This window comes from Oryctolagus cuniculus, chromosome 14 (assembly GCF_964237555.1).
Source record: "Oryctolagus cuniculus chromosome 14, mOryCun1.1, whole genome shotgun sequence".
NCBI lineage: Eukaryota > Metazoa > Chordata > Mammalia > Lagomorpha > Leporidae > Oryctolagus > Oryctolagus cuniculus.
Genome location: NC_091445.1, coordinates 89,046,108 through 89,068,199, shown reverse-complemented (window position 1 = coordinate 89,068,199; position 22,092 = coordinate 89,046,108). Strand labels below are relative to the sequence as shown.

The following is a 22,092-nucleotide window of genomic DNA, read 5'->3' as shown; positions in this document are numbered from 1 at the left end:
TGTTCACTTCAGCCCAACAGGACAGGAGCAGCCAGTGCTTTGTGGTAGGAAAATCTGAGGGCTCCTTGGACCAGGTTACCTACCCACACAGGAGCTGGGCTCCCTGGAGAGGCCATAGCCGAGGAGAGCGAGCAGGACCGGGACAGTTAGGGAACAACCCAGGGGAATGAAAACCTTCAGGGATGAAGGGATTTAGGATCCTGCAAATTGTGTCTTAATTTGAAGAGGACAGAGTAGGAAGCAAAATATGTCCCTCTACCCAGTAAAGTGCCTTCCTCCGGAACAACCTCTGCTGTTGTGTGTGACAGCCCTGCCAGGGTGCAGGGGTGTATATCTCTGAATGTAGACGTGTGCAACTACAATCTATTCTTTAGACCAAGGACACACTGCATACCTTTGGTTGTGTGGGATTATGGATATTAAGAGATTTTATGGCAGGGGGAGGGAGAGCATTTGGTGTAGCAGTTAAGCCACTGCTTGGGACACCATATCCGCGTTCAAGTCCTGGCTCTACTTCCGATGGCTGCTTCCTGCTAACACACATCCTAGGAAGCTGCAGGTGATGGTTCAGGTGATGGTTTCCTGCCTTCTCTCCCTGGCGCTGCCTTGCGGGAGGCACAGAATGAGTTCTGGGTTCCTCGCATCAGCCCGGCATAACCCAGCTAGTGTGGGCATCTGGGGAATGAGTCAGCACAGGGAAGATTTCTGTCTGTCCTTATCTCTCTGTTTTTCAAATACATAAAACGTTTTTTTTTTTTTAAAGAAGTTCTACATGTTTGCTATCTTTGCTTTCATATGAGTATATATATTGTCTGAAATTAAACAATAGAATGTTAACTTTGCAGGAGACATTGGAGAGGAAGACAACTAATATTGGGGTGACCCCAGTCTTCGTCTCTCCAGAGAACACTGGGAGGCAAGTCCTGTATGAAAGTGCTGTCACTGGCCGGCGCCGCGGCTCACTAGGCTAATCCTCCGCCTAGCGGCGCCAGCACACCAGGTTCTAGTCCCGGTCGGGGCACCGGATTCTGTCCCGGTTTCCCCTCTTCCAGGCCAGCTCTCTGCTGTGGCCAGGGAGTGCAGTGGAGGATGGCCCAGGTGCTTGGGCCCTGCACCCCATGGGAGACCAGGAAAAAAAAAGCACCTGGCTCCTGGCTCCTGCCATTGGATCAGCGTGGTGCGCCGGCCGCAGCGTGCCGGCCGCGGCGGCCATTGGAGGGTGAACCAATGGCAAAGGAAGACCTTTCTCTCTGTTTCTCTCTCTCTCACTGTCCACTCTGTCTGTTAAAAAAAAAATAATAAGAAAGTGCTGTCAGTGAGGAAGCTGATTGGTCCATGCTGTGGATGGACGGCTTCCTTATGGAAGGTCCTTCAAGGTTGCTTGTGGATTCTCTGTGCAGATTTGTCTCTTAATGGACTTTTATTTCCAATGTTCTGCATTATTTGGTTCATTACAACAGTAAAACTGAGAGTGTTTTGATTTGGCCTCCCTCTTCACCTTTCTGCTCTTCCCATCCTAATTCACTTAGTCTCTGATGCCCAGAGTGTGAGACTGTGGATTTTAAATGATGTCTCTCAAGGAGAGATTACTTACAAGACAACTATGAAGAAAACTTGCTTTAATTTATCAAATGCACTTCCCATATGGGTTAAGGCACTCTTGTCCTGGCAGCGAATTTTATGTGTGTTCCCGGGTTTCCCACAGTAATACTCTGGCAAGAGTTCAACTCTAGAATGCATGGGCTATCTCTTATGGGAAGGTGGAGGAATAGCTGCAGATCTGGAGATAAATAGATTTTCATGTCATTCTGACATATTGTGCATGGTTCTTAGCTCTGAGTATGAAGCAGTTCTAGGCTCACCGGGGAGAAAGGATGGACACAGGTGTGATGGGAAGAGCAGGAAGCCAAGGGTTTCCCTGTTATTCTCGCCCTTGGTTCTTCCTCCGATTGAAACATTCTTCCAACTCCATAACAGTCCTGCTTCCTGCTGTTGGTACTCATGCTATTAGTCCCAATGGACATCTACACTCTGCCATCTCACTGGCACCTCAAATTCAGAGCAACTAAGACTAAACACCATCTTTACATACAGATCTGTTTACTCTCCACGTTGCTTCTCTTGAGCAATGGCATTATGTCCATCCAGTATCTGGGACCACTGAAGTCATTTTCGACACCCTCAAATTTGATTCTCTATATCCAACCAGTACATTTTAAAAAAAGATTATTTATTTGACAGGCAGAGCAGGGAGAGGGATGGAGGGAAGAAGGGATGGGGAAGGAGAGAAAGAGAGAGAGATAAAGAGAAGAAAAGAGAAGAGAAGAGAGAGAGAGAGAGAGAGAGAGAGTCTTCTACCCACTGGTTCACTCCCCAGATGGCTGCAACGCCCGGAGCTGTGCCAGTTCAAATCCAGGAGCCAGGAGCTTCTTGCAGGTCTCCCATGCAGATGCAGGGACCCAAGGACTTGGGCCATCTTCTACTGCTTTCTCAGGCCATAGCAGAGAGCTGGATTGGAAGAGGAGCAGCTGGGACTCGAACCAGCTCCCATATGGGATGCCGGCGTTTCAGGCCAGAGGTTTAACTTGCTGTGTCACAGCAGCAGCCCCAAGGAGTATATTTTTAAAAGATGTATTTTATTTATTTATTTGAAAGGCAGAGTAACAGAGATAGAAAGGCATCTTCCATCTGCTGGTTCACTCCCCAAGTGGGCACAACAGCTAGGGCAGGGCCAGGTTGAAGGCAGGAGCCAGGAACTCCATGCGGGTCTCCCACATGGGTGCAGGGGCCCGAGGACTTGGGTCATCATCCGCTGCTCTCCCAGGCACATTAGCAGGAAATTGGATTTGAGGCAGTGCTGGCACCAGTACTCCCATATGTAATGAGTCGTTGCAAGCGATGGCTTAGCCCATTGCATCACAATGCTGGCGCCCCAGTCAGTACCTCTAAGCTTGCAAATTTCACCTCCGTTTCCTCTGTTTCTCCATCTTGCCTCCGCTGCTTTCATTTAGGCCCTTATCATGGTTTCTTGGACCACTACCAGATCTAATCAAGTTGACTTCAGTCTGACTCAATGCTATTTAAAGCTGTCCAATTATGTGCCAACTAAGTATTATTGCACACCTCATAAGTGCTCAGTGGAGTGCTGGGTACTATATCTGCAAGGTTTATAAAAACAGGTCATAGCTAATAACCATTGGTTTTTACTCTGTAACAGATATGTTCTGCTCATCTCCTATTAATCTTCACAATATCCCAGAGGTACATTTCACTATTTTTTTTTCTGACAGTCAGAGTTAGACAGTGAGAGAGAGACAGAGAGAAAGGTCTTCCTTCTGTTGGTTCACTCCCCAGATGGCCACTACGGCCGGCGCGCTGCACTGATCCGAAGCCAGGAGCCAGGTGCTTCTCCTGGTCTCCCATGCGGGTGCAGGGCCCAAGCACTTGGGCCATCCTCCACTGCACTCCTGGGCCACAGCAGAGAGCTGGACTGGAAGAGGAGCAATCAGGACAGAACCGGTGCCCCAACCGGGACTAGAACCCGGGGTGTCGGCGCCGCAGGCGGAGGATTAGCCTAGTGAGCTGCGGCGCCGGCCACATTTTACTATTATGTCCATTTTATAGATGAGGAAATCAAGGATTAGTGACATTGGTACAATGAGCCTGTGGGAACATGCAGCAGGGTGGGTGAGGTCGGAGCAGGCCTCTCATGACGAATGGGAGTTCTCCGGGAGACAGTACCCAGGACCGCTGACACTTGAACCAGCCAGACACTGCAATAATGTGTGTGTGTCACACGCACTTACTAGTTTCATCTTTGTGATTGTTAGCAGGTGGTACAATTGCCATTGTTAAATGAGAAAACAGATCAGGAAGGTTCAGTGATGAATACAAGTGGCCAATGTGGCATTCAAAACCAGAGTTTTGTTTTAGAGTCAGCACTGTGGGCCACTGTACTGCTGCCTTTCCACAAGGAGTGCTCAGGGCATTGCAGACAAGCAACGCATGGCGCTGTTGAGGGCGCAGAGCACATGGGGAATGAGCCTTGTTCTGGGCTGAATTGTGTTCCATTGTCCACTCCAGGTTGGAATCTGGATACAGCTGCTCACCCCCTCGCTGTGTGCCCCAGTCCCATTCCACTCATTGGAATTAGTTGCTTGAGGCCTGGGGCTTTGGAATGGGAAATTCCTGGGCATACTGGGAAGCACAGCTAACCACTTTGCAGAAATTCATGCAATGCCTTTGACTCCCTGGAAGCATGGAGCTAACATCTGGAAGTGTTTTCAAAAGAGTTTCTGTAGACAAGGGTAACGAGCCACTTTAGGTTCACCTGATGTATGCAGTGGTGGCTAGGACCTGTGATCTAAAGATCCACAGTCTCATTCCTCTGAGAGAGATCCTGTAGTTTAATGCGTCTCCCTACTTGCAATAGTTTAACTCCTTTAAGACCTGGTCTCCTGTAAACCCACTTTATAATCTTGAATTTTGAGAAAAATCAGCTCCGCTCCAGATTTGTCTATTGTTTTGTGGGTCAGGTGTGTTATCAGTATAATTTGGCGTAATTGGTTTTGGGGATTGTACCCACAGGGCTTAACAAGATCTAAGACTCCTAGTGTATCATTACCCACACTTTTTCTAGGCACACACAGGAACATAAAAGGGGCAGGGATTCTGTTGTGAGTAGGAGTGGTTTTAACGGATATCCACGGCTTTGCCTCCCGCTTTTGAAGTCCAGCTCCCACAGAGCTGAGAGCAGCTTTGGAATACAGAGCTATAGAGACCGTCAGTGTGCAAGACTAATCTACTGTTTGCAATTATACTGACTGTTGGCAGTGAATGATTATAGAAACACTGACTTGGAACTACTGCTATCACGGTGTTTTCCCTGGAATTAACTGTTCACAGTTAACAGCCCAATTTTCCCTGTGCCACTACAAAAAGAAAAAAAAAACAAAAAAAGTCATGATTTCGGTCGATAGCATGGAAATGTGGTTTCATGAAGAAAATCAGATTTCCTTCATGTATTCTGTGCTGCTTAAATACATTCCCATATAATAATGTTGGGATTATTTTTAATAAATCACATTTATACACTTTTTAGTGGGTCAACCCTGTGACATCTTTGAATATTAAACTGATTTAATTTCATAGAGCCAGTCTAGGGGAAATCACTTACTAAGTGGTAAAATGACCACACACAATAGCAACACTGAGGGTGCATATAAAGTCATCCCTTTCTAAAATATCAACTAAAATAGTTTCCCCAAAAGTAAGAGTGTGCATGGCACCAGACTAGATTGTAACTTACTAGAAAGTCTTATACTTTGCCAATTTTTTTATTTTTAAAAAATTTTTAAAAAGATATTTATTTAGGAGGCATAGAGGGAGAGACAGAAAGAGCGAGAGACAGAGAGAGCGAGAGCGAGAGCGAGAGAACTCCCATCCATTGGTTCACTCCGAAGCTGGGAGCCTGGGATTCAAGCCAGGTCTCTTGTGAAGGTGGCAGGAACCCAACTGCTTGAGTCGTCGCTGTTGCCTCCCAGGGTCTACATTAGCAGGAAGCTGGAGTCAGGAACCAGAGCTGGGGATCCCCCCAAGTCTGCTATGAGAGCTGCTAGGCCAACTGCCTATCCCAGAAAATTTCTTCTGAGTACCTAAGACAGAGAAACAATCACTTTAAGAATGATTCAGGCCAGCTCTCTGCTGTGGCCCGGGAGTGCAGTGGAGGATGGCCCAGGTGCTTGGGCCCTGCACCCCATGGGAGACCAGGAGAAGCACCTGGCTCCTGCCATGGGATCAGTGCAGTGCGCCGGCCGCAGCGCGCTGGCCGCGGCGGCCATTGGAGGGTGAACCAACGGCAAAGGAAGACCTTTCTCTCTGTCTCTCTCTCTCACTGTCCACTCTGCCTGTCAAAAATAAATAAATAAATAAAATAAAAATAAAAAGAATGATTCAACGGCACCTTCTTAAAGCATCTGCTCGTACATTTCCGCTGCTCACTAGGCAACTCAAGAAAGCAATCCGCCCTTTTCACTGATAATATCCCAGTGGAAATTGTGTTCACTGAAGTTAACCAAATGAACTTACTTCTGAGCTTTCCTGTGAAATCTGAGAACAGAATGGGAGGCTTGTAAGCCAGGCTCGGAGGACTGCCTTCAGCTTTCCCTGCCCAGTTACTGGGAATAATGCTAGATGCAAGAACTGTGGCATAAACCGAGCCACAGGCAGGAAATGCTGATCAGCAAGACCTGCTGGCAGTAACCCCTCATCCTTGACATCTGTCACTGGGTTTTGTGAATAATGAATTTCATTCCTATAAATTACTTTGAAGTAGCTAGGAAGTCAGAAGTGTAATTAGTGATGATAAATAGGTATATCTGAAGACATGGAAGCTCAATCAATCTTCTATTACCTCTTCGTAGAGGAACCAGGCATGGCCATTAACTGCTGGCAAGATGAGGTCGACCAAGCAGACGCTGACAACACAATGATTTACGGAATGTGTGTTCCATTACAGACAGGCTTCAAAGTGAGTAGGCACTTTCCATTCGTTCCTTCTAATAGCAAAATAATCTCGAGCCACAAAGCCTTGTGTTTGAAAATTGTCTCACTGAGAATGCCAGACTTTAGTCTTCCTAAAGTCAGCTGGCTTTTAAAATGTCTTCATTCATTATTGCTTGATTCTTCAAGTTATAAGCGCTATGCTCTGCCTCCATGTAACACGTATTGAACAACCATTTCCTGCACACCTACTGCTCCGGAGGAGCCATCAGAGAAGACGATGAACGCACAGGACACATTCCCAGTCCCCAGGTGGCTTGGGATCCAGGGAAGGTAGTGCAAGGCAATGTGGAGGCCTTGGCGAAGGAGCAGAGAGACTGTCACAGGCAGGGAATGTCAACACAAGCCACCAGTGGGCAAATAATGGCCAAAGCGTCTTAAGGAAGTGGGGGCCAGGGCCAGGTCCAGATCCAAGGCATTTAGCAATGAAGCAGCTGGAGTTGATAACGAGGAGGAGAGTGGCTGTAAGGACCCTGGAGAGCAGTGTGTATTGGGAAAGGATTTCATGTCTCCAAGTCCCAGTTTCCTCATATGCAAAACGGGCATAATGATACTGTCTCACAGGGCTGTTTGGAAAATGGAATGAGACAGCAAACACGTTGCTATTAGCTTAATGTCTGGTTGCCACACTAGCAATTACTATACTGCTAATTGTGTTTCCCCCAGTTTTAGCAATAGTTTCAAACCGTCCTCAGTTTCTAAAGCAACAACCAACTTGGTGATATACATCGTAAATAAGAACCATATGAAATTCAGTGAGATACCTTTCTCACCATCACCGTCACACTGTAGCATAAAAAAGCCTCCTTGGACCCTTTTCAGCTTTTTGTCTGCATAGAGTTTTCCAAGTTCAACTCTGACAAGGGCCTTCTTAGCAATCATAATGAGACAGATAAAGCTTTTTAATTTGAGTATATACTTGATCTGACAGCTGCTAAGTGTGGCGGGGCCTCAGATCCGCAGATTGATAAATTAACAGCTTCTCTCCCCTTCTGCTTATTTTTCTCCCCCATCTTTGCTGAGTTTTTTTTTCCCCTCTGAGATTTGAAGGCTCATGGTGTGAGCAATTTTCCAAATTTATGGCATCTTGCCAACATAAATCCTTGTCCCTGGGGGCTGGCCTCAGCCGTGACGTGAAGAATCTTTTACCACCACCACACTTCTGCAGTGATAGGGCACAGAGCAGTTTGGGCATCAGCACACAGTGCCTGCCCTCCCTCTTTCCTCTAGTCCCAGGCCCTCAGTGTTTTTAATCAGGTAGGTCTGGAGCTTGCAGGGAGCTCAGAAGAAATGCACACACCATGGAACAGGGGCCCTTGGGTGAATGGGAGGGTGCTTTTGTGACTTCCATAGCCCTTGTACCTCTCTGAACCATTTTAGTGTCTTGCATAGGTATTATTGTTATTGCCTTCCCTCCTCTGTCCCCATGGGGAAACAGGTGCAACTCTCACCTTGACCCACTGGCTGTGAACCTGACTCTACCTTGGGCTTCAGCTTGAGGTCCCTCAGTTCAGGTTGCCTCACCAGCTCTAACCAGATGCCAGCAAGTCTGGTCCAATGTGGCTTCCTTTCCTGTTTCCCAAACTCGTCTGCTTCTGAGACGTCACTGGGACACTCGATAAACCTACAGGTTCAGAGGCCCCTCCCTTGGGGATTCTGATTCCATAGCTATGAAGTAGAGGCCAGGGGCTGACTTTTCAGTCTTACCACCTGGGAAATTTGGAACACACACTGCTTTCGTCTTCCTGGGAGTGTCCATTGCATTCTGATGATGGGCTCTTGCAGGTGAAGTGTGTGTGTGCGTGAGAGAGCGAGCGAGCACAAGAGAGCGAGCTACAGATTCGATAAGAACCTGAGGATAAGCCTCAGCAAGTTACTGTCATTGTGCAGGTGAGTGACTGATGGGGACTCCAGAGGCAGCAAGGTGGGCACTGCTGCCCACTTCAGCTTCACTTGCTCCTGACACTCTCATGAAGGCATTGACCTACTTTGTCCATGCTCTTTGAAGTGCCACCACATCTCCGACTGCAGAATACGAAGGCTTGAAGTGATCTTGAACAATCTCCACTCTAGTTTTCAGGTATTTAAACCATTTGAGAGATAAAGTTCTCTCTCCCCAGGGCAGGCATTTGGCACAGTGGTTAAGTCACTGTTGGGAGCCCCACATCCCATATTGTAGTGCCTAGGTTCAAGTTCAACTAAAATAAAAAATTTCTAAAAACTCTTTCTTCCTCACTTCATAGTCTGGAAAAAAGTGACTTTCCTAATTTCTGCTCTTCTCTTAACTAAGAACCTAGACAATTTTACATAAACTAAAAAGTTTCTGAACACTATTTGGGAGGAAGGAAGAATAATAAAATATTTGTCAAGGGGAAGAGAAAGAACAAATGCAATATCTTTTTAAAAAATTACTAGGTTTGTGTAGGCCTTATTTGTGAAAATATATAAAATAAACCTCTCTGTATTTAGATATAAAGTCCCATTGTTACTTAAAGAAAAAAAATCAATTTTTGTATTCTAAAATTTCCATAATAAAACATTTATGGTGTGCTACCTAAACATCACTTGATTGATACAGTTTTCCCATTTGTTGTATTCAGCAGTATAAAGATTTATAGAACACAAATTTTCTTTTGAGATTTCTTATCAGTTATCTGACACTCATGTCTCCCACATATGAGGGAGTGGTCTTCACCCAGCTCATAGCAAATGTGTATTACAGACATTTTTCACATTTTTTCCCATCAAAATAAACCTTGTATTCCATTTCTCCATGAACTCGTGGAAGTACCTTTGTAACTCTGTTCTCTGCCTGCAAACACCTTTCCTCACTCTGTAGCTTGCTTTACCTGGGTTATGACCGTCTTGACTGCTGTCCATTTCAAGATAGTCACAATTTTCCATGTTTTTGTTTTGTAATTTTTTAAAAATACCTTTTCTAAAAAATTATTACCTTCCCCAGTATCATAAGGTAGTTTCTGATGCGTTGCTTCAAAAAATTTGGTTTTCAATACTTAAGTTTTGACCTTTATGAAATTTTTGTTTGTTTTGAAGCCAGGATCTATTTTTATTTTTTATTGAATTTTTCATCACTTCCAGCTGATTTTTTAAAAAGATTTATTTATGTTTTTGAAAGTCAGAGTTACACAGCAAAGAAGAGGGAGGGAGGGAGGGAGGGAGAGAAAGAGAGGAGGGTGGGGAGGAATTTCATCTGCTGGTTCACTCTCCAATTGGCTGAAATGGCTGGAGCTGCACCAATCTGAAGCCAGGAGCCAGGAGCTTCTTCTGGGTCTCCCGCATGGGTGCAGGGGCCCAAGGAGTTGGGCCATCTTCCAATGCTTCCACTGCTTCCCAGGCTGTAACAGAGAGCTGGTCTGGAAGTGGAGCAGCCAGAGCCCATATGGGATGCCAGCACTGCAGGTGGAGGTTTTACCTGCTATGCCACAGTGCCGGCCCCCTCCAGCTGATTTTTTTTTTTTACAGGCAGAGTGGACAGTGAGAGAGAGAGACAGAGAGAAAGGTCTTCCTTTGCCATTGGTTCACCCTCCAATGGCCACCGCGGCTGGCACCCCGCGCTGATCCGAAGGCAGAAGCCAGGTACTTATCCTGGTCTCCCATGGGGTGCAGGGCCCAAGCACTTGGGCCATCCTCCACTGCACTCCCTGGCCACAGCAGAGAGCTGGCCTGGAAGAGGGGCAACCGGGACAGAATCCGGCCCCTCGACCGGGACTAGAACCTGGTGTGCCAGCACCGCAAGGCGGAGGATTAGCCTAGTGAGCTGTGGCGCCGGCCCCCTTCTTCATTTTTTTTCAGAATTCCTTGGGATTTTCAGTCCTGGACTGTTGTGTATATTTTTCAATCATTTTCAAGAGACATTGAACATCTCATGGTCATTTTTTAACTGGAATATTACTAGATCATTAGATCATTTTGGAAGAACTGTTTTATGATATACTTTCCTCTTGATGGACATGGGACAATTCTCCAGTTATTGAGACATTCTTATGTTTCTTCACAAATATTTCAAGTTTTGATTTCTGACTATCTCACAATTTTGTTTGCTATTAGGAATGAGATTTTTATTTTCTATTACACTTCCTGCTTGGTTACTGACACTGAATGCAAATACTACTGACTGTGTATGTTACTCATACCCAGTAACCTCTAAATTTTCTGATTATAAATATAGATTTCCAAATCTTTACTTTCATCGGAACATAAAAGAAGTAAAAGGGGGTGAGATCACAATGTCAAGATGTTTTGGGGGACAGCTATGTGTGAGCTTTGCGTTCTTTTTATCAAAGGACGGGGGTGAATAGGAGCTCCTTTACCTTAAATCAGATGTAAAGACTCTAAAGAGCCTAACAATATGTATGCCCTGTGCTTCCAGGTAGAATGGGCGCCTGGATTCACTGTGGAAAAAGTAAAGGGGCTGGTTGAACAACGGAGAGGTGGCTGTATTGGTGGCCTGGACCACTGGGGTGGCTTAGGACAAATATGCTGGAGTGTTTCTGATGGGCCAGGGAAGACAGTGCCTGGGCAGGATCATGCTAAGTATTATGAAGCAAAGAAACAGCCTGCTTAAATGGGTGCAAACTCCAACAGAAGGAAAGCCTCAGATATCTAGGGAGCTGAAGGAGGAGCCAGTGGTCCGCTGGACTTAACCTTCCCGAGGGAGCTACAGACGAGAAACCCTTGGAAGTGGGGTGGGATTCAACCTCTCTTCATCAAAAAGTGCCTCCTGGAGATGTTCAGCTCTCAACACATAGCCAGAGAAAGCTGACACCCGAGCCTGGCGAGCTAGGCGGGACATCTCCTCTACTTTAGTTCTTTCCATTTTGGATTCTGCGGGTAGAAGTAAGAAACCACAGCCAGCAAGGTACCTAGCAAATGTAAAAATGCAAGCTTGGGAAGAGGGAGAAGAAGCCACCACCAGCCATAGGCTGCTAGCCTAGGTTAGGCCTGCACTGGGGGTAGTTTATAACGAAATTTAAATTTCAACTGTTGCACTGGAAAGGGTGTGTATATGATTGGTTATAGGACCTCATAGTACCAAGAGTAACTATGATAGTTATGCGACTTTCCTAAACATCATCTGGAGTAGGAAAGAACTAAGCCTGCTGCATAAGTGGAAAAGATGGTAGGAACAAAGGAATAGCCTTCTCATTGCATCCCACGAATCCTGCTTATTTGGTGTCACTGCGAGATAGTTCAACATAATGTGTCATCTTATTTAATTTATCGTATGAAAGGCGTTCTATTGTATCAGTTAGGAACTGGGCTCCAGAGTCAGATTTTTGTGTTCTAACTTTGTCATCTATCAGATGTCAAACTTCTCTTCACTTTTCTCCTTCATAGAGCACAACATTGTGCTGTCATGAGCATGAGCACTAAATGGGCCAGTACACATAAAGTCCCTAGGAAAGGACCTCCCACATTGAAGAAGGATGTAAATGTTCATTAATGGCTTTATTTCTGGTTAACTTTAAACATATTCAATTACTACATACAATAACGTTTGGGAGACATAATTTACAGAACTAAAAGGAGTTGAAAATTTGTGAACACAGTTCGAAAAAGTATAGTTGTTGTTAATGTAGTGGTTTATCTGCTTGAGAATAGATCCCTAAGTTTTTTTTAAAGATACAAATATGGGGTTTTCCCTCTGAAAATAAAGGCTGACTGTTCGTTCTTCTAACTGAATGCCACTGGTCTGGCTGGCATCTCGTTAACCCTGCTGGCTATGTCCCACAGAAATTCATGGCGAGTTCAATTGCTGCCTTTTTACTGTTTGGCAGTGCCTCGGCTCCCCACCTCGGGCCAATTCTTCACTGATTTCCAGTGGGGCTATTTGCATATTCTTCTTTCGCTTCCACTCTTAGTCCCTCCATCAAACCCCATGTACGTCTGTGAGCTATTTTATGAACCTGACAGACAAGGAGCATTTGCTAAATGGTATTCCAACTCCCTCAGTATCCCCCATCTGTCCCTATTCCTGTGACCCATTTCCTAAAAAAAGTGTCCTTCTTTCTTTCCAAGATGAAATTCTCAAAGTTTTCTGATTTCCACTGATTCTTCCATTATCTTCTCTCAACTTCATCAAAATTTCCTTTTTTTAAACCTTAGTTGTGTTAAATTCCCACCTCAAGTAAAGAGGAAGGAATACATTAAAAGAAGCTGAAATGTCTAAAACGAACTAAAAAAAAAAAAATCCCTAGTTAAGTTAATCAGAGAGTATGGGGCAAGAGGTGAGAAGAGATAAAGATGGTGGAAAAAATACATAACTAATGCAAAAGAAGCATATATTTGGGGCCAGTGTTGTGATGTAGTAGGCTAAGCCTCTGCCTGCGGTGCCTGCAACCCGTGTGAGCTACGGTTTGAGTCCCAGCTGCTCTATGTCCTATCCAGCTCCCTGCTAACAGCTTTGGAAAGCAGCAGAAGATGGTCCAAGTGTTTGGGCCCCTGCACCTACATGGGTGACCTGCAAGAAGCTCCAGGCTCTTGGCTTTGGCCTGGCCCAGTCCTGGCCGTTGCAGCCATTTGGTGAGTGAAATATTTTAAATGTTCAAGAACACTGCTTTTTTTTCTTATATTTTTTAATTGTTTTATTTTTGAGATAATTTTTTAAAAGATTTATTTTATAAAACAAATTGCAGAGTTTCAGAGAGGCAGAGACAGAGAAAGAGAAGTAACTCTTCGTAACTCTCTATAACTCTGTCTCTCAAATCAGTAAATAAATATTAAAAAATAAATGCAGCATATACTCATGTTGAGATATCCCCACCTTCTAATGTGTGTTAGCCAAGCAGTGTCTTCTTAGAGCAAGGATGCCCTTTCCAGTCTAGATTACTTTGACCACATTCTCTATTGAGCTAGAATTGAAATGCAATAAACAGCACATTTTAAAAAGGCTGTACTTATTTTTATTTAAAAGGCAGAATGAAAGAGAGACAGACAGAGAGATTTTCATCTGCTGGTTCATCCCCAAATATCTGCAACAGCATCAGACCTAAGCTAGGATCCCAGAACTCTCGCCGGGTCTCTCAACGTGGGTGGCAAGGACCTGGGTTCTTCAGTCATCACTGCTCCCTCCCAGGGCACACATGGTCAGGGAGGAGCAGGCACTGGAACCCAGGCCCTCTGATATGAGACGGGAGTGCCCCAAGTGGCATCTTAACCACAGTGCCAAACATCCAGCCCCAATAGCATATAGTTAACATTGTATAATTTTGTAAGTTTTAAAATATGCATATATCTATGAAACCATTACTAAGTCAAGTTGGTGACTTTGTTTCCCTATGTCCCCTGACAACCACTGATCTTCCTGCACAACCAGAGACTAGTCACATTTTCTATAATTCTATGTAAGTGACATCAGATGATCTGTGTTCTTTTTTTGGGAGGGGGTTAGGGTCTGGCTTCTTAGCATAATTATTATGAGATTCATTCATATTTCATTGCATTAATAATTCATTCCTTTTTGTTGCCAAGTAGTCCTCCACTGTATGTGTGTAAAATTGGCTTGTCCATTCACCTGTTGTTGAACAGTTGGGTTGCTTTTAGATGTTTGCTGTCATGAATGAAGCTGCTATGAACATTCTTGCGTAAGTCTTTGACATGTGCTTTTATTTCTCTTGGAAGAATGTAGGGAAGGAATGGCTGAGTTAGTATGTTAGGTTTATGTTTAACGTCTTAAGAAATGAAAAATTGTTTTCCAAAGTAGTATTCTATCATAATTTTAGCTCCTGTGTATCAGGGAGAACAAGTGATGTTTGCCTTTCTGTGTCTGGCTTTTTTCACTCTGGTTTATTTTTCTCTAGGTAAAACCATTTTGATGCAAATTACAGAATTCCATTTTTTTAATAGCTGAATACCCCAGTGTGTCTGTGTGCATATTATATATATACATATATATTACATTCTCTTTATCCACTCATCTGACTATGGACACCTTGGTTAACTCCATGTTTGGCTATTGTGAACAGTGCTAATACTACTGTAGTTTTTTAAAATTTGTATGTATCTCATAAATCAACATTATGAACATAGTGATTCTTCTCACCATGCCCACCCTCCCACCTGTTCTCCACTCCCCCTTCCTGCTCCCTCTCCTGCTCCACTGAGAAAAAAAAAAGGAAGACAAAAAAAATGGAATAAATAAGAGAACTGTTCCTCAACAGTCTATACAAGGGGCCTAGTGTAGTTTTAATATCTGTGAATATTTAAAAATTTACTGTGATTGAAGTTGACATTTTTTCATTTGATTATTGTCTATAGCCCTTGCCTATATTCCTACTGAACTAGAGTCTTTACTTTTTATTTGTTGAACTCTTTATTTAGTGGAACATTAAACCTGTGACTATAATTTAAATTAAAAATGTTATCTCAGGGGTCGCCACCGTGGTGTAGTGGGTAAAGCCACTGCCTGCAGTGCCAGTGTCCCATATGGGTACCGGTTTGAGTCCCCGCTACCCCACATCCAATCTAGTTCTCTGCTGTGGATTGGGAAAGCAGTAGAAGATGGCCTAAGTCCTTGGGCCCCTGCACCCACGTGGGAGACCCAGAAGAAGCTCCTGGCTCCTGGCTTCGGATTGGCACAGCTCGGGCCATTTCGGCCATCTGGGGAGTGAACCAATGGACGGAAGATTTCTGTCTTTCTCTGTCTCCTTCTCTCTGTAACTCTGTAATCTGTTTTATAAGTAAATCTTTAAAAAAAGTTGTCTCAAAAATAAAAAAATTAAAAAGTAAGAAAAAAAGCAGTGTTCTTGAGCATTTAAAATATTTCAAATATTCACTTTTTCATGTAAATGGTATACATAGAAAATATGCTGAGTTAAACACTTTTAGTAGCACCAGCTAAGGTTTCTAAAGAAAAGTTATGTCTAGTCAGCAATGTCTTTAGTCAAGTCATAGGAATATAATCCTACTGGATCTGCTGCTTTGCCCTGCAACAGAGTGGATTTTCAACAACGTGAGGACACATGCCAGCCAGAAGGCACTCACCAACCAAATGGCAGCTGTCCTTGGAGGACTCCTGATGACACCAGCAGGGCTGAGACAGCCCTGGAGCCTAAGTAGTGTGGCCCTGTGCCAGGAGCATAACCGTCTCATTCACTCCCAAGGTTTTGGCAATATGTGCACTCCTGTCTTCTTTTGATAAAGCTTCCAATTTCCATTATTCCTTTGGGAAATCAATTTCAGAGAAGCTGCTGATAGCCCTGTGTGTGTATGTGCATCTGTGTATATAAACACCCACAAATATAATTACACAGAGAACTGCGTATCCAAACCTAGGCATCTATCTTCTGCTCCGGAAAGACCGAGGCTATAGCTGTCCAAGTTGTGCAACCTCTCACTTGTAAGTTACTAAGTTACTAACCCTGAGCTGCAAGCTTCTCACTTGTAAGTCACTAACCCTGAGCTGCAAGCTTCTCACTTGTAAGTCACTAACCCTGAGCCGCGGCGCCGGTGGCTTTCGTTCAGCCAGCTTCCAGAGCCAGAACTGGAAAAGCGTGCAGTCGGGTAGATTGTTGGGAGACGCTGGATGAACTTTGGCCTTCAGCTGTGGCGAGATACAGGACCGCCTTGGAACCAGCACGGGCGGGGTCAGCTCATCACGAGGCACAGGTCCCTAGATCCCTGCTGTTACCTCGGGGACTTCCTGGCCACACACACAGAGATTTGGTAAATTACAGGTCAGTGATAGTTTAGCACAGGCTGAACGGTTTAACTCCTTTTATTCTTTTTTTTTTTTTTTTTTTTTTTGTCCAAGGGTCCTCTCTGTTTCGCTCCCCTCTGGGCCTTGGTTTTGGAGACTCATTCAAGTTTTAACACCAAATGAGGCAGGACCCACCCAGGAGAATCATGGGCCTCCTCCTCTGGCTCTTTGGGCTCCCTGAAGCTTTGGGATGACAGGATTTTCTTGTACTGGTACCCTCCTGGTCCCTCCAACTAAGGGGAAGGGGGACTTAATCATCCTCCCTCATCTGCATTTGGCCACACAGCTGCCATCTTGCCCGTCTTGAGGACGTCCTCCTAGCTTGGGTAACTCTTTAGAGAGAATGACTATCACAGTTTCTCAGATCCCTGGTTCACTGTTAGCAATTTTATTTGAAAGGGTGGGGGAAAGGAAAAGGAGAGAGAGAGAGAGAGAGAGAGAGAGAGACTAGTTTTCATCTACAGCTCCACTTCTCACATGCCCACAGTTTGGCCCAAGTCTGCAAGGCTGGGAGCCAGGAACGGAACCATACTCTCCCACGTGAGTGGCAGGAGCCAATGGCTTCCATCACAGCTGCCTTCTGGGATCCGCTTTAGCAGGAAGCTGGAATTGGATTAGAGCTGGATATTCAACGCAAACACCCATAATGAGCTGATACGGATGCCTTACCCGGTGTCCCCACTGCTAGTCACACACTCACCCCTCTTTTGTTCCTTTAAAATGTCACAGCCTATCCTCTTTGGGGAAACTCTTAATTCCCGGTAGACTATATGCTTTTCTCCATTAAGGAAACCGCACCCCAGGCTCTGCCTCTTCATGTAGCATTGTCCTGATGAGCTCAGTGGCTAAATGCAAACTTGACACAGTTTACTCGAGAGAAGTGTTACTCTAAACTTATTTTCTGGAAAGAGCAAGGGCTTTTAAGTTAAAAAGGTTGAATTCACTTGCTAAATGGGTGAATTTGGGCAAATCACATGGACCCGCTGCTTTCATATCTGTAAAATGAGCATAATAATATCTAACTCTGAGTATTCTTCATGAAGACCAGTTGTGGGGCTGAAGCTGTGGCTTAGTGGGTAAAGCTGCTGCCTGAGATGTTTGCATCCCATAGGGGCACCGGTTCTAGTCCTGGCTGCTTCACTTCCTATCCAGCTCCCTGCTGATGGCCTGGAAAAGCAGTGGAAGGCCCCTATACCCACAAGGGAGACCCAGAAGAAACTCCTGGCTCCTGGCTTCGGATAGGCCCAGCTCTGGTCATTGCGGCCATTTGGAGAATGAACCAGCAGATGGAATATCTCTGTCTCTCCCTCTCTCTATAACTCTGCCTCTCAAATAAATAATCTTTTTTAAATTAAAAAAAAATTTTTTTTGACAGGCAGAGTGGACAGTGAGAGAGAGAGAGACAGAGAGAAAGGTCTTCCTTTTGCTGTTGGTTCACCCTCCAATGGCTGCCTCGGCCAGCGCACTGCGGCTGGTGCACCGCGCTGATCCGAAGCCAGGAGCCAGGTGCTTCTCCCAGTCTCCCATGGGGTGCAGGGCCCAAGGACTTGGGCCATCCTCCCCTGCACTGCCTGGCCACAGCAGAGAGCTGGCTTGGAAGAGGGGCAACCGGGACAGAATCTGGCGCCCCGACCGGGACTAGAACCCAGTGTGCCAGCGCTGCAGGCGGAGGATTAGCCTATTGAGCCCTGGCGCTGGCCAACAAATAAATAATCTTTTAAAAATATTTATTTCTATAGTTTTAATGATCTGTGATTGTTTTAAAATTGATTGCATATGACTAAAATGAAATTTTTAATTTCATTATTGTTTATAGGCCTTACCTATATTCCTACTGACCCAGGGTCTTTTTACTTGTTGAAGTCTTTGTTTAGTCTTTATTTAGTAGAGCATTAAGCTTTTGAGTATAATATGAATTAAAAATATGTTATCTCAAAAATTAAAAGAGAAAGAACAAAATGGAATAAAGAAAAGAGAAAGTAAGACAAGATAGAAGGAAGGAGGAAGAAAGGGAGGGGGAGAGAGAGAAGGGTGGAAGTGAAGGAGAGAGGGGGAGGAAATATCATTATATTCTTTATTTTTTAAAAGATTTTTATTTATTTGAGAGGTAGAGTTACAGACAGTGAGAGGGAGAGACAGAGACAAAGGTCTTCCCTCCGCTGATTCACTCCCCAGATGGTTGCAAGAACCGGAGCTGCGCTGATCCAAAGCCAGGAGCTAGGAGCTTCTTCTGGGTCTCCCATGCAGGTGCAGGGACCCAAGGACTTGGGCCATCTTCCACTGCTTTCCCAGGCCATCAGCAGGCAGTTGGATAGGAAGTGAAGCAGCCAGGACTCGAACCGGCGCCCATATGGGATGCCGGTGCTGCAGGCGGAGGATTAACCTACTGCGCCACGGAGCCAGTGCCCCCCTCCCCCCCACTATATTCTTTGAATTGTATCTGTGGATGAATGAACTAATGAATAGATAAATAAATAAATCTCTCTGGAATTTCCATACTGCTAAAAGCAAAGAATCTAATTCTTTTTTTATTTACCTTCCTGATAATTTTCAGATTAAGTGTCTAGGAAAAATGATTAGGAGGCAGACGACTTTGTACACAGTTCTGAACCAGAAACAAGGGGACAGTAATGGGAGAGCTATTCTCCCATCTTAGATTCAGAACAGCCACAGCAGGAAGGCTGGATGTGGACTGACGTGAATTTCAGGGAGATGGTCCCAAAGTCTCACTTTCCCATTGCTCCTGCCTGATTGGCTCTTTTTTCCTTTGCAAATGACTTTCATGTCTTCTTCTCCCATCCCCACCCTCGGAGACTTGCTCCTTGGCCTTTGGAGAAAAGCAGATTACCCAGCACAAACTGCGTGGCTTCCTTGTCTTCCACCCTCCCTGTTCATCGCTCCCGTTCTCTCTGTCCACCTGCATGCTGTCCTCTGTGTCACTCTATCACAGGTGACCTCCGACCTCAGAATGCTAAGCTCTCCTGACTCATCATTGCCCCTCTTTCTACTTATTGATCCTTCTTTCCTTGTTCTCCAGGGGACATTTTTCTGTTTCCTCTTGTTAAAACCTCGCTGTCCCCTTGGCCTGCATCCCTTTCACACTATCCTCTCCCGGTTGGGAGCACAATCCTGCCATGGAGAGTCTATGCACCCCAGCTCCACTTCCTGATCTCCTCCTCACACTTGAGCTGCCTTGGGCTTTTGCCAGCACCACTTGCCACTCTCTGGCTTCCCAAAAGACAAAGGTTTTATTTTGGTTTCCAGAGGCATGGAGCCCTCTACAGCTGGTGACACTGGATCTTCTTTTCTCTTTTGAAATTCTTCCCCTCACTCTCCACCATCTCCCTCTCCTCTGGTTTTCTTCTTCTTTTTAAATTTTCATTTTACTTGAGAAACAGAGAGACAGACGGGGAGAGATTTTCCACTCATTGGTTCCCTCTCCCACACTTCTACCACAGCCAGGGCTGGGTCAGGAAGAAGTCTGTCCAGGTTGCCCACATGGATGGCAGCAATCCTAGCACCTGAGCCTGCACCTGCTGTCTCCCAGCAGGTGCATCAGCAGGAAGTGGATCGGCAGAGGAGCAGCCAGCATTTGGATCAGGCACGCTGACTTAACCGCTGGGCCAAACACTGGCTCCTCCACGGATTTCTGCTGTCTGTCTGTGTCGCTATTCCACAGTCCTCTTCGTGGACAAGTCAACCTCTGCCAATACTTCCAGGTTGGGTTTGCCAGGATTTCAGGCCTTGCCTTGCTGTTGTTCTTGGTTTATTCATATCCCTTAAACAAGGCCATGCATGTAGGAGATTGGCCATGTGATTTATGAGGCCAAGTGTAAAGGATCCTTTGCTCAAGGATTATTAAGAGTTTCAAGATGAGGGCCGGCACTGTGGCGCAGCAGGTTAAGACAGGGTCTGCAGCACCAGCATCCCACGTGGATTCCGGTTCAAGCCCGGCTGCTCCACTTCCAACACAGCTCCCTGCTAATACTTGAGAAAGCTGTGGATGATGGCCCAAGTCCTTGGGTTCCTACACCCATGTGGGAGACCTGGAAGAAGCTCCTGGCTCCTGGCTTCAGACTGGCATAGCCCTGGTCACTGGGGAGTGAACCAGCAAATGGAAGATCTCTATCTCTCCTTCTACCTCTCTCTGTAACTTTTCCTTTCAAATAAATAAGTCAATCTTTAAAAAAAGAAGAATTTCAAGATGGCAAGAGCAGAACATTAAACCAAGCATGGTCCTTTTATAACTGTAGAAGTTGCATGTCCAAGAAACCTGTACTGAACACCAAATCTTCAAGGTCATGTCTTCCAGGTTCATATTTCTATTAAATACTCTTCCCGGCACTGAACGTCTGTCAGTCCCTCCTTCTCTCCGCAGATGTTGTCTCTGTCTGGCACTCTCACCTACTAGCTGTGTGATGTTAGGCAAAGAACTCAATCTCTCTGAGCTTCAGTATAAAATCTGAAGCCTAACTTAAAGTTTGTGCAAGTATCCAGCTTCTCTGGCAATAACAGACTTTGATGATGACATTGTATATATATTATAAAGCCGCAGAACATAAAAAAGCTTTGAAGCAGGAGGACTTGGGAGCTTCTGTAATGCCCATGTTTGCTGTTTTTCCAGTTGTTTGCATGTTGTGCTCTTTTGCAAGATGATAATTTTTGCCCCCAAGGCTTATTTTTGAAGAACACACAATACCGTGTTTTCATGAAAGAACGAGGTGTATGAGAGTGAGCTCACCAGCATGGTCCAGTCAGTCTGATTCTAGGAACTTGGCCTTATGTGCTCAGGCTGAGGCCGGGCTCTAATTCTCACAAGCAATAGAAAGTGGACTCACATAGGAAAAACAGAACGTGAGTCCAGGCCCAGGCTGCCACCTCTGGAAGAGATTTTCTCTGGTGAGTGACAGGCATATTTCCAAGTATCGACTGCATGTTACAACCGAGATGTTCTATCGGGATCTGAAACTCAAATGCCTGGTGCAGGACTCAACTGGTGCAGGACTCAACAATTCCTTTCTTTCTCAAACCTGCTCCTTTTCATCAATCCCATGTCAATCGACCCCAATCCCATTGACCTCCAAGCTGCCGAGGCTAAATACCTTGATCAATATTGACTCTGCTTTCCATTTTGAGCCCCAGAGCCCCTCATTTGCCAGGTGCATCCAGCAGCAATAGAAACAATGAGTACATCTAAAATGTGGAGATGAGGAGGAACTGGCTTGGCCAGATAACAATAGAAAGCAGTTCTGTATGACAGTTGGTATCATCAACCAAAAAAAAAAAAAAAAAAAAAAAAAAAAGAAAAATCACAAATGACATACCAAGGAAAATATTGTTTATAATATTGATTTCAATTTTATAGCCCTAATCCATCATTACTATGTGATTATCAGTCCTCTTCCTACTTTTCTCATCATTATTTCATAGATAGTATTTCTACTCACACTTTGTACGATGCTCATGAATGAACAAGAAAGAACACACACATATAAATGGAAATGTGGTTAAAGTATACCAGCAGGCACGTTACAGAAATATCACAGGTGACCCACATACCTCTTTAAAAAAAGTCTCATCCCAGTACTGAGTAGGAAAATGCAGATGAAAATTATAAGATATAACGTGTACCTACTAGGCTGGCTAAAGAAAGGGTAATGTGCTTTGGTCAGGTGGTGATAAAATGGTAGAGTCTGAAGGCAATTTATACCCAAAACCTTTGACTCAAATTCTTCATCTGGATGGCTTTCCTGAGGGAATTCTGCACAGTTCTGCAAGGAAGGACATGTAAAGATGTTTCACTTCAATACTTT

General features: G+C 44.9%; 1 long non-coding RNA gene across 1 annotated transcript in view; it reads left to right on the top strand.

Annotated features, from left to right (window-relative positions):
• LOC138845220 (uncharacterized) overlaps nucleotides 1-22,092 on the top strand; it is a 51,912-nt gene that overhangs the window by 11,638 nt on the left and 18,182 nt on the right. The window contains exon 2 of the long non-coding RNA XR_011382111.1: nucleotides 6,423-6,529. This is a non-coding gene — a long non-coding RNA (uncharacterized lncRNA). The remainder of the gene's footprint in view (nucleotides 1-6,422; nucleotides 6,530-22,092) is intronic.